The 7,437-nt window shown below is 43.1% G+C and overlaps 1 non-coding gene across 1 annotated transcript; it reads left to right on the top strand.

The window, feature by feature from the left end:
• Positions 1-6,625: 6,625 nt before the first annotated feature.
• On the top strand, positions 6,626-6,693 carry LOC148025180 (small nucleolar RNA SNORD36). Its single transcript, XR_015693448.1, has one exon. It is a non-coding gene; the product is annotated as a small nucleolar RNA SNORD36 (small nucleolar RNA).
• Positions 6,694-7,437: the final 744 nt, after the last annotated feature.

The following is a 7,437-nucleotide window of genomic DNA, read 5'->3' as shown; positions in this document are numbered from 1 at the left end:
TAATTTTTGAAGCATTTTGCGTACTTTAGCCAATTTTCCATGTGAACGCGCTTTTCTTGCTTGGAAACCATGCTCTGACGTCATAGCCCTGACCACACTTTTCCCCTGACATTTTTCCTTTTTATTCCGCATCATTCCGATACACGATTTGTCCATTATTAATTTTCCGATTTTTTACATCTTTTTCGTGCGTATTTTTGACATTTTTCCATGTGAACCTGCCCTATTTGCATCGGAATTCCAATTTGATTTGATAGCCGTGTCCCCTGTGTCTTCCCCCACCTTTTTTCTTTTTCCTCCCCCCTCTTTCGACTTTCGGATTTTTACTTATTAATTTTTCAATGAGTTTTTGGGAGTATTTTTGGAGTTTTTCGCATGTGAACCCCTTCTACTTCCACCGGAACTGCGGTTTAAGGTGATAACCCTGTGCCACTCCTTCCTGTGGACATTTTTCCTTCTTACTGCGTGTCATTCCGGCGCACGGTTCGTCCGATGTTAATTTCCGATCCCATTTTCGGGTTTGTTTTTTGGGTTTTTCCCATGTGAACGCATCTTATCTCTGTCAGAATTATGTTTTGTTGTAATAGAATTGTTGGGCACAACTTTCTGCACAGTTTTTCTTTTTCTGCACCTCGTTCCGATGCACGGATTTTTCGATATTAAATTTTAATTGCGTTTTTTGTACTTTTTTGGGTTTTTTGCACGTGACCGCCCTTTACCCCTCCCGGAATCTCCGTCATATATTTTTCTTATTTTTTCCATGTCGTCCTGTCCACTTTTTGTTTTTACGCTATTTCGTTTTGACGTCCGGATTGGGAATTATTAATTTTTCTTTATTTTTACGTGTATTCGCGCGCCCGTTTTGCGCGTGAACGCGCCCTTTTTCAATTTTATGCGTCTCCACGCGCCCCGGTCGTGTCCGCATGACCCGTCTCGTCATCCCAGCGCCATTTCAATCCCGTCACGGCAAATTTTTTTACCTCGCCCCGCGCATGTGCGCGGGACGGGGGTACGCGCCCATTTTTCCCCCCCACCCCCTACCCTACCCTACCCTATTCCACCCCTACCCTTTTCTTGGGCACCACCCACCCCCCTTGTCCCTGCCCACCCTTCCCCCCCAACCACCCGACCCCCAACCACCTCCCTCCCCATCTCCCTTCCTTCTGCGTGTCCTGCCTCCTCCTCCATTTCTCCCCTCCTCCTCCACCTCTCCTACCCTTCTCCTCCTCTCCTACCCTTCTTCCCCTCCTCCTCACCGCCTGCACGCCGCCCTCTGGTCCGTCACCTCCCCCATGGGCCACCCGCCGTAGGCCACTTGACGCCCGCCGTCTCTTGCCCGAGTCGTCCGCCCGTCGTGCCCGCCGCGGTCGCCTGGTCCTGCTGCTGGCGCCGCCGCCGCACAGGACTGCCGCCGACCCGCCCCTGGTTGCAGCCCGCCGCCTGGGACTCCTGCCGCTGCACGCCGTCCTCTGCGCCCTCTTGCACCCCGCCCCTCGTTACCGCCGCCGCGCAGGACTGCCACCGACGCCGCCGCTCGCCGACCGTGCCGCCGTCCACCACCAGTACCTCCTGCTCCTCCTCCTCCACCACCAGTACCTCCTCCTCCTCTAACCACACCTAGGTTAGTTACTAACCTTGGTTTAGTTACTACTAACCTAAGTTCAGTTAGGTTCACAACTAACTTAACTCAAGTTAAAAGTTAACCCTAACCTAGTTAACTCACCCTAACCCCCCCTAACTAACTAACCTTAGTTAGTTGTTACTAACCCTAGTTAGTTGTAACTAACCCTAGTTACCATCCCCTAACCCTAACCCTAACTAGAACCCTAACCCTAACCCTAACTAGAACCCTAAGCCTAACTAGGAACCCTAACCCTAACCCTAACCCACCTTAGGTTACCTAACCCCCTTTAGGTTAGTTTCTACTACCTGGACTTATCTGACTTATCCAACCTGACTAACCTAACGTGACTTGACTTCCTGTGACTAACATGACTTACCCAGACTAACCAGACTTAACTGACTTATTTCTACTTGACTTATCTGATTAACATGATTTATATGATTTAATTAATTTCTAAATTAATTTTTCCATCAAAATAATTCCAAAAAATTTCTAAAAATTCCCTTTGTTTTTTGCCAATTTTTGGGTGTTTGTCCGCTGGAAATTACTCACCCTAAAATTTCTGACAATTACATATTTCCTCATTTAACCCCCAAATTGCCAATAAATGTAGTAAATTCATTTAAAAATAGTAAAAAATTCTTCAAAAATTCTCAAAAAATTCTCCTCACCTCCCTTGATCATTTTCTATTTACTCCCCTGTAAATAATCACAAATTACAAATATTAAAAAATCCATAAAAACCAAATCAACACATCCGCTAAGGTGTTGTGTTTGTTGTTTCATCAGTGGTCTTTACTTTTCCTTTACTGGATTCCCTTCTTTTGGGAGACTCTTCCGTGCGCATTTCTGCATTACATACACACCCCTTCCAGGTATTTATTTTATGTGTTTTATTTATTTTCATTTCCCCCTTAATCACAAATTAATTGTTAAAATGAACTCTTTAATTCACCCACAGTTCCACGCGCATTCGCGCTCAACACACACATACTTTGTAATTAAAATAAACCCGCCGTTCACTTAGCACGCGCTACGTGCGCTAAAGAGGCACTTTAATTTTTAATTAAAATGAACCAGCCGTCACATGAGCACGCGCTGGCAAAAAAGCGCTCCACATCACTTTAATTTGTAATCAATGAATTTGCATTTAGAGACCCAGTCGGGTATCGACGTTCGGGAATCGAATTAATGCACCGTTTTAACCTAATAATTGGTAATTTAATTTATAATAAGGAACCGTCGTTTTCTTGCTAAGGTTTATCACCTAATAAAAATTCACCCATTCTTAATAATTTATTAAAATAAACCCTTCATTAAATTAATTCCCCCTCACTGCATTTAATTCCCCTTTTTAATGAACCGTTTCGTGGGATGGGTTTGCGCTGTCCTTACAGTTATTTTCCATAGTCAAACACTGGGTTATCACCGATGTAGTCTTGATATGTGTCGGATATGGTATTGTTTTGGTTTACTGTCTTTGATACGGTTACGGGTACTATATGCAGTTTTTTTCTTTTATTGCCTGATACGGGGTTCAGGGTGTTTGTCTGATGCATCGCATGAAGCTTTCGGTCGCATTTGTCTCAAGGTCATGTCGAATTTTTTCTAGGATGTGGATTGCTTGGGGTTAGTTGGTCGAGTCACGTTTTCTTATTTGGTTATTCTCTTATCCTTGGATTTTGTCTGTTGCTTTGCAGGCATTCTCCTTGATTGTCTGTGTTTGTGGTATGTGTGTAACCATCTGAATGGTGCCTTCTCATGCTCCTCCCCCTATCCAGTACGTCCCACTAGTTAGTAGGGATTACTCTTCCCTACTTACTTTTGAGCCCCTCACGAAGGCGGGACTTGCTGCTTTTGTGGCTACTCCTTTTCCCCTGCTTCCAGAGGATCCGTCGTTATGTGATGAGTTCCTGGCCTCTTACAGTAAGAAGACATGACTAGTCCAAGGAATTTCTATGACTTTGACATCTCGCGGCTTAGGGAAGGCTCTGTCTCTACCCTTCAAAGGTAAACCTTTTGTGACCACTCGTCAGCTTTTCTCTAATGAAGAGATTCTGAAGCTGTTGCAAAAGCAGACAAGGGAAATCCTCGATGTTAAGAAGGTGATAAACTCTTCAGGAGTTTCCTGTTCTATGATCACTGATCCCGTATGGAAGACGATCTGTCAGTTTCTTCAGGACAGGTTTATGCCTGCCAAAACGCCATCCCAGTATTTGTCCAAAGAGCTTTTCACAGCTTCCAGGATGGTCTTGAAAGGAGTTGCTATTGATTGGAGCACTTACCTCCTCACTAAAATGGATCAACATTTTGTTAAAGTCACCAGGGGTAATGTTACCAATATCACATATGGATCATACTTGTCTGCCTTCTTGACCTATTCACGTTTACAGAAGACTGTGCCTCCACCTCCTCCATCCGATCCAGTACCTCCTCCTCCACCTTCAGATGAGTCAGAACCCATTGACATAGAGGATGATGATTCTCTGCCTCCCCTGGTCATTCAGCGCAAACGCTTGAAGAGGGTAGCAGATAAAGCTCCTTCTGTACTTCCTTCAGTGCCTATCCCTGCTACCTCTGGCAGTGAACTCCCTGGGTATCTCACTTGTAATAACCTATTCAGAGCACATCGCGAAGGATCCTTGGACATATCAGTTTCCTCCCTGAACAGTCTAGTCTCAGGAGATGCCATTCCTTTCCTCTGTAAAGATATTCAAAGTTCCATTGAGTTGTCAGTGACAGCCTGTGTTCAACAGTTGTACGCGTCCTTTTATGAAGAGCTCATGCAGTCTAAGGACCAGTTGCATAAGGCAACATCTGAGTTAGCTTCTGCTAAGGATACCCTAGCAGATTTATTTAAGCAAATGGAACAGCAAACCCAATTGGTTGCCACCCAAAGCGATGAGATTTCTTCTTTGAAGATCCAGTTACTACAGGCTCAATCACAGGTTACTAGCCTTTCAGCAGAGAAGGAGAGGATGTCCAGAGAAGCGCAGGAATTCCAAGCTATCTTAGATGACAAACTTTCAGCTTTACAGATTGCTAATGACACAGTGGCCAACCAAGCCTCCCAAATCCAGCAGTTGCAAGATCAACTTGCAAAGTCCCGCTCTGTTCCTCCCAGCCCTCATGTTCCCTTGATTCCTTCTCTTTCACAGCAGGACTTGGCTGCTCTTCAGAGATAGGCTACTTTGTGCCCTCTATTCCAAGATAAAGTGGAAAGATTGCAGTCCCGAATGGACTTGTTATGGTCTACCTTTGAGCAGTTTCAGGAATATGTTCTACCTGACCATTCTTTCTTTGTCCACTACCACTTACAGAAGTTGGTCTTCTATATGAAGCTTTCCACGATGGATTTACCTTTTCCAGAGGATGGCTGGAGTGGGGCTTGGTCTGCTGAGTTGTTGACAGAGGTAGTCAGAATGGTATTTGAAGATTCTGTCACACCAGATACCATGTTGATGTCATACATGTATCTACGAGGAGACTTGTTAATTCCAGATGAGGTGGATATGGCATGGTATGTGGGGGATGTGGTCTTACAGGCTGTTTTGTATGTCAATCATTTGGAGTTGCGCATAGCTGACATGTTTCAAAGTTATTCCTCCAAAGTAGCTGATTGTCATGATAATTTGTGGCATCCCATGATTGATTTGGTGGTCCTAAATCAAAGACAAAACACAGCTCCTACCTTTGCCCAGAGTACTAATCAACTGAGGATGGATCTCTTAGCCTATCTTTCAATACATAATCCATTTGATGCTACCTTCTTTGATGCTTATCATAGACGATCTCTCTTAGGACCTTCTATTCCTACCCTCCTCTATTACCAACAAATGGCTCACCGCTATGCTATATATCTTTCCCTTTGTCAATCTAATTCCACAATTATTTTACCCCTTCTTTTCCAACCTTCATCTTTCCCTCAAATTCCCATTTTTACTTATTGTTCCTTTATTGAGGATAGGGTATTTTCCCCTTCTCCACCTTGTTCTTCACCATCCATTAATGTACCCTCTACATTTCCTATTTATCAGTTAACACCGTTCCTTAGTGATTCCTTACAAATTTCTGCCACTCCTTCTTTAACCTTTTCCTCTTTTTATGATTTTTCCTATCCTTCCCTTCATCCACTCTTCCTTATTCCACTACCCTCTCCTAACACTTCCATATCTCAACCACCTCAGTTGGTTAGTGACTGTGACGGGTTTGATAATCAGATTTCCAGAAGAAGGGGATGGAGTTCAGATGATTGCCTTACAGGACCTCAGATCAATTGGCCAGTAATTCCAGGAGAATGGACAGCTTCCAGTCAAGCTTATCAGAACTATGTTCATTTTGCCCAGCAGTATTCACAGTTTGCAGATCCTTCAGTGAGATTAACTGCTCACTTTGCTTGGTACCTGGCGTATATGCATAGGCACTCTCATAATGATTCCAAGCCTATTCCAAAGTTGTGCATGAATGTCAATGTAAGCATTGATTCCCAACAACTGGACATATTGTATTTTCATGCCCTCTGTTTGCCTAGCAGATACCTGGTCCTATTGGAAAGGATGTGCTGTCTTCAGTTTTTTCAAAATCCTCCTAAAACCTTTGTAGATGAATCCTTGTCTATGGATCGTTTCCGACAACATCAATCTTTTAAGAGGGATCATCTTCATTGATACCTTTCCAATGTATGGTGGAAGCTTTCTAATGAAAAACTCTCTTTTTGAAGGAGTCATTCAGATGGTTGTGTTGTGTGTAGTGTTTGTGTTGTGAGTTTATTTATGTAATACGAACGTGGTGGTTTCCTATTGGATTTCGTGTACGAGCTACATTTTGGAGACTTGTGGTGCTGGGGTCGTGGTTGCAGAGTTGAAGCTGATGCTGATGAAGACGAAGAAAACTTTTATATCTTTTACAAATTTGTTGTGATTTTTAGTTTAATAAGAGGTGTTAATGTATACAGGGTTTTCCTTTCTTTGTATTTTTATATCAGAAACAGGTTATAAGTTGGGGTCGTGGTGGATGGATTCTTTTTGAAAAGATATTGAAGATCAAAGTTGAGCTTTTCCCTGAACTTGTATTCCCTTTTTCCTGATTCGCGAGGACGCTTCCTTATTAAGTGTGGGGATATGTTGAGTGTTGAAATGACTTGTTTTTTGGCTGATTTTTGTTGTTTTTGAGAGTTGAATGGTTGATTTTATGAGATGATTGATTGGTTTGGAAGTGGTTTGAGAGTGTTTTGGATGGTAATGATGGTGTTTTGGAAGTTCATGATGTTTGTTGGTGGTTCTGTGATGTTTTGATAGGTTCTGATTGGTTCTGTATACCTTCTGTTTTGCTCTGTTTTAGTCTCTTTTGTTCTGATTGTCTTCTGTAAGGAGGGATAGAGTATTGATTGATGAAGATTGAGATCTTGTGAAAGTTTATTGAATGGTTTGTGAGATTTTGGAATGGGTTGAGAATGAGTTATGAGGATTTGATGACCTTTTGTAACCTTCTATAGGTCTTCTGTAGAGCCTCTGTCTCTGTTCTGTTCTGTTCTGTACTGTAGTTGTTCTGGTACTGTTCTGTAGACTGTTCTGTATGCTTCTGTAAGTGTTTTGTGGAATGTATGTGTGACTTTGGGAAAGTTTTCTAGCCTTGGAAAGAGGTGAATACAAGTGCAAAAGAGCTGGAAGAAGTGGAAGAAGTAGCTGCTGAAGACTCAAGAGAAGACTAGAGTGAAGTGACAGTAGTGAGCTATGAAAGGACACTGTAGTGGCTCTGGTGACCCTTCATATCAGACATACCTCTTGGGAGGGGTATCCACGACCTAAGAGGGA

Source organism: Lygodium microphyllum, chromosome 15 (assembly GCF_053477565.2).
Source record: "Lygodium microphyllum isolate KBCC chromosome 15, Lygodium_microphyllum_v1.1.10, whole genome shotgun sequence".
In the NCBI taxonomy this organism is placed as follows: Eukaryota; Viridiplantae; Streptophyta; class Polypodiopsida; order Schizaeales; family Lygodiaceae; genus Lygodium; species Lygodium microphyllum.
This window is presented reverse-complemented; position numbering and strand designations above follow the sequence as displayed.